The sequence below is a fragment of the Apaloderma vittatum genome, unplaced genomic scaffold (assembly GCF_000703405.1).
Source record: "Apaloderma vittatum isolate BGI_N311 unplaced genomic scaffold, ASM70340v1 scaffold18109, whole genome shotgun sequence".
Lineage (NCBI taxonomy): Eukaryota > Metazoa > Chordata > Aves > Trogoniformes > Trogonidae > Apaloderma > Apaloderma vittatum.
The window spans coordinates 275,312-281,125 of NW_009737514.1; positions in this window are offsets into that span (position 1 = coordinate 275,312).

Genomic DNA, 5,814 nt, shown 5'->3' on the forward strand with positions numbered 1-5,814 from the left:
GGCACGGGACTGGCTCGCAGGTTTGCTTCCCAGACAGGCAGGGCCAGCCCAGCATCAGGCGTCTCGTTCGGGCGACCCTGTGTAACGTGCGAGGAAGAGCTGGGGGGAAAGGAGGCACCTTCCAAAATGACCGCATTCCACAGCGACCGCGTTCAAAGAGGGCATTTCACGAGAGAGGATCCCAAACCCACAGCTGTGCTGTAGCTGCTCGAGGAGGGCAGGTCGCTGCCAAGCCTGTGCCCACCTCTGCCCCGCCATGGACGGCCGGTGGCTTTCTGCAGAGCTGTCTCCTGCCCGGGCAGCGGCGTTTCCTCCAGGGGCAGAGCGGGAGGGGAAGGTAGCTGCTCCAGAAGGCTCCCTTGGTCACTCCCAGGTTTGTCATCCAAGGCACGGGAAAGACGACTCCGTGCTCGTAGGCATGGACGTACCCATCAGTCCAACAGGTCCCGGTGAGGCTGATGAGTTTAAGGAGCTCTAAGTCCTGTCCTGTGCCCACCGGCAGAACTGTGGGACTTTCCTGCAGGGGTTCCTGCTCTAGTGTAATGTAGCAGAGGAAGAGAAGCCATAAAGGTAAGGGATTAAATACTGCATGTTTTGCAGTTTAGCAGCCAGCTTTGCTCTCAGAAGTGCTTGGATCCTTCTGGGAAGGTGAAGAGGAGAGACGCGGATGTTTGCCAGCAGTGGTAGGAGGCATCAGGTCGTGCTGATTTTCTATCTGTGTGTGAAACGGGAACACTGGATGTTCAAGCGTACTCTTCTCCCCACCAAGCGTGAGGGATACATCGACCCTGTTTCCTTGGGTGGCTTGATGAAATGACCAAGGTAGTAAGTTTTGAACTGAAGGAAGGTGAGACCCATGTGAATACAGAAATATGAGCGGGGGACACACGCACAACCCGAAACACTGCATCATTTTCACATGGTTGGATTCATCCGCCTGTTCCCTGGTATCGTTATTTACAATTTGATCCATCCTTAGCCAAGTAGCCAACACATGCTAAATTGATAAATACTTTGTATGTATTGAATAATTTGCCAGAGAATAAGCAAAGCATCATGCACAGCCAAAACGAAGGCTGATGCAGGTAGGATTTCCAGGGTATTTTTTTTTTCCCAGTTATTTGAAATTCTAATACAGTTTTAATTGTCTAGCAGAGTGTAAATTGAATCTGTTTGGGAAATGAGGACTGGCCCTGTACACCGTATCCTGTACTAGTCTGTCCTTGCTCAAGATAAGACCATCCACGTTGTTTGTTAGCTTCTTAGGTGGGTAAAATGTTACACTTTTTCACTAGAATTCAATTTTCTTTAACTTTCTGCTACTTTTATTCTTTATTTCAATTGCTCTCATGCCGTATTGCTGTTTCTTCCATCAAGTGATTTTTTTCTGCAAGTTTGACATGCTTCTATTGCCATGTTTTTTTCAGCTTTGCGGTACAGGAAAAAAAGTAAATGAGGGAGAAAAAGGCTGTGCAAATGATTTCATCCCTAACAGAGAGCTGCAGTATCACTTTGGTAGGGAGAGGGGAGAGAAGAAAAGAGGAAAAAACATAAAAGGCAACCTTGTTTCAGTGGGAAGGGAAGATTTGTGTAGGAGGTGAGATCAGAAGGGAGACAATGATTTTGGGAGGTCTTTGAAGAATTCATGAAAGTGTCATCAAAACGAGCCATCTTATAGCATTATAAAAGTTTATCATAATGCTGCTTTTACTCCTAAAGGGCATACGCTTCATCTCTCACTATAACAAGAGCTTTTCTGCCAAACTGGAGCTTGAGTCCTTACAACACATAACTTAATCTAGCAATGGAGATGTTTGCTTTTTGTCTGAAAGGGAAATTGTTCTCTGGCAGCTGTTTCTTTTTTTCTTTCTTTTTTTTTTTTTTTTGCCTCTCTAGCACTTCCCTACTGCTCTGCATACCAGTAGCTCTCTTGCAGCACCTCACACGAGCACACCGGACACAGACTAGGATCAGAAAATCTAGGTAGTATATGCCAGTGTATCAACCACTTGAATGTTTTCTCCTAATGAGGTAAGACTGGGATTAGCATGGGGAGGAAAAAGAATAAAAGCACTTCTCGACCCAAGACCTTGTTTTCATAACATGGAAGAAGAAAGGTTTTTATTTCATGCTGGTTTGCATTTAAGTGTGTGGGTACGTTTCCTATATCCACACAAATGAATGGAAGGCGGTGGCAGCATAGTTGCAATGGTGATGCGGCGGCTCCCTGCAGGGCATCGCACCGCTCACTTCAGCTGGCTGGGGTGCACCTCCTCTACACAGCAAAGCAATGAAACACACGATTACCCATTCGTGGGGAGCAGCTACGTTGAATTGTGTCCATGAAGGGACCTGGAAACTTCATTTTAAGGGTGCAGTCAGGCAGTGGTCAGGGCCAGGAGGTCGTGTTCAGCTGTTGTTGGGCTCTCTAGAATAGATGCTGTCAAACTTCTCAGCTTCCTACCTCATGTCCTACCAGGGTGCTCAAGGAGGGTAATCTTGCTTTGTGTAGATTGCAGTGCCCCGTTAGGTAGGGGGTACTAAGAATAAGAGTTTTGGCTGGAAGGGGAGGTAGAAGCCATTGCCAGGCTCACTGAAACCGTGTTTGAAACACAAATATAGGCGGGAGATGGGTTTAAAAATCTTCCCTTGGCTTAACTTAGTGCAGGAGGTGTTCTTCTATCTGTGTATATTGGGTCAAGTTGTTCTTCTGTGAAAGACCTTCCATCCTGTTGAAATAATTACTCATTGAGAAACACTTGGGTAGTGTGTTGGCTGGGAATCTGCTCTTCCAGCCCCTGTTCCACATAAGTCAGAGTGAAAACCCACGCCTCCCTGAGCCCGCCGCCTGCTCAGCGGGGATCGGCTCCCAGGGAAGTGTCCCTTCTCTTTCCCATCAGACAGGTTGGCTGCAAATAACATCGTTTAACGGACATTACGAAAGGACAGAAACCCAAACTGTTCTGTCCGATGGATGATGTATAACATCCAAACAAATATGACAACTAATTAAGGATTAGGTTCTGCATGTTGGGTGATGGGCCTTGTAAAAAATAAAAAATAAAAATAAACTGTTAGGTTATGCTAGGGAAAAAAAAGCTGCATTTTGCAAATGTCAGGCAGACAGCTCAGTAAGCAGAAAATCTCAGTTATCCAATTAAAATAAATGTGCAGTGTTCTCAGTATAAAGAGCTAAAGCATCCTTATGTTGAGGAGTTAAGATCCTGAAATATAAGTGGAGCAAAAAGTGCTCTCTATAAAGATTAATGCAATCTATCAAGATTAACATTTTGCATGCTGGCAAAGGCATATAGTAATGTGCTTCAATTCCTGAAATTGGAAACGTTAGACTAAGATCAGTACCAATTTAAACCCCAGGTAACCCCAATATTGAATTGAATCCATTATTTACAACCAAGATGGGCTAATAAACTTGCCCTAATGGCTTCTCTGGGAAATAGGTACCGACTGTAGGTGCTATCCTCTTTCATGTAATCCTCTCCGATACTTCATGTGAAATGTAATAACAAGTTGCATAAATGTAATTTAGGGAAAAGTCTTCCACTAGAAGTAATTCCTGATTTATTTAGGAGTTTGATTCCTGCCCTAAGAAAGATAAAGGATGTTTTTGAATGTCGTTACGTGCATGCGTGTCAGGAGGGAGGCCACAGAGTTTCAAGACTACCAACAGGGACATGGTTTGACCTTTTTGTTATTGCTTTCTAACAAAAAAAAGAGGTTATTGCATAACAATGGAAAGCAAGTGGTGGGAAGGGCTCCCCATAACCATTAAACTAGAAACTGGGTTGCACTTTCATTGTAGGAAAGAAGAATCCACTACCTAGATCTCCCTGATGACTGTCAGCAGAAGGTATTTTTACTTTATGCCGAGATTGAAACCTGCTCTTTGGTGTAGTTCTCCAAAACAGGAGTTTCTAAGGCTGGAAACATAACACAGATTTTCTAAAAGGATATTCAAGTCAAGGCGTTTGCAACCGAATCAACATGAAACATACAGATTTTCTGGTGGTTCATAAAGCAGAGAGCAGAACATTATTACTAGGAGGGAGGCTTTAGAGGCTTTACCAGGGGTACGAAAATGGAATTCAAGTTTTTGATGTGCCTGATTTATAAAAAAGCACTCTGTCAAATGCTGAAATGAGAGGTGAGAATCTCAGCTCTGCAGTGCTTGAGAAAGCATGGAAGATTATGGCTGTAACACTCCCACCACTGTTTGATTTTGCCACCCACAGAATTGCCACTTTTTTTTTGTAAAGTGAGCAGTTGCACTTGCAACTCTGAGTGCTTCTGCCGTCCTCACCTTAATTCTTCTGGAAGCTCTGTCTCACATCTTGGACACAACTTTTGATGTTCACCCTGAAGGGCAGCGATCCAACTTCCTATTATTTGTGAAGAGTGATGGCCTGGGGATACAGACATTGTTAATTTACACTTTCAGCTGATGATAAACTGTGTAACTGAGGTTTCATCACTGACTCGAAAGCTCTGGAGCCCTGTTGCTCCGGAATTAAAAAGCAAAGAAAGTTCTTTTAGGAGACATGGCAAGCAAGAGGGGAAAAAACAGTTTTATCTGAAAAGCAGTTTTTATTGGCAGGTCTCATATACTGAGAACAGAAAGCAAAATATGCATGTTGCTAAAGTTTGTAAATTCTGCCTCTAGTTTCTGGTAGACATGTGCTTTTTTTTAATTTTAACATGACCTACTGTTAGGCCATGCTATAAAAATTCAACATTGTCCCTCGTCTTCAGCCAACTTTATCCCTTAACAACCATCTCCCGTGATAAGAATATCAATATTTCTGGGTATGCAAGGACGTAATTTGTGCACTGAGATGAAGGCATGCACTGCCATAGCGTGCTGTACCGGCCATCCCCTCTGAATCCCCTCTGAAATCTCTCACCCCTGGAAAATGAGAAGTGGCAACATGAATATGATAAGCAGAGCAACATGGCCTACTTTTTGATAATCTTCTTTTATAGCTCTATTCTCAGTGGCTTTCAGGGGGAGCCAATGGAGAAATCTTTTTCGCCCAGTGCCAAAATAATGGAAATGCATGCAAATTTGTGCTCTCATCCAGTTGTCTGTCTCTTTGCCATTTAGGCAGCCTGACCCTGGTCCCACTAGGTAGAATTTTACACCTGTGTGGAGCCCATCATAGGACTGGGGATGGGAGAATGTAATTTCACCACTAAAGACCCTAAGAAACCCATCCTCTGGAAAATGAATTATTGTAAGAAAGACAACTGGAAGTTTGTGAAGGTGAACATCTTGCTGAAGGTGAGAAGGGATTAGGTACCACCCGATACCATGGGTAGCATTGATCTGCCCAGATCTCCTGGGAGACCTTCAGAACACTTTCATCCCCAAATGCTGGTTGCCTTATTTTAACGTGAGTCTTCCAGTGGTTTCACATTGTTTTGTACAAAGCACAACTCCGCATTTTAAGAGATGTGTCCCGGTGTGAGAGCCCTGGGCTGGCAGTTCTGCGGGGCTCCTGGCCCAGGGGGCAGTCACCATGGGGAGGGTCAGCTGAGCCTATGGGGAGGAGAGGATGGGTCAGGTGACCCAAAAGGACCAATGGCAGCATCCCTTCCCATGGCGCTGGGTACATCAGGGCCCTAAGGAGAGCCCTGGGCTGCAGTGCTGCTGGGCTGGGAGGTTGGCATCCCCTGGTCCTCAGCTCTCCCTGCGCCGCTGCTGGTCCTGCCTCCTGCTTTCCCACCGCAGAGGAGCGCCCTTTGTCGGGACAGATAGTCTTGTCCTGCTTCCCCTACATGGCTCCTTTTTTTTTT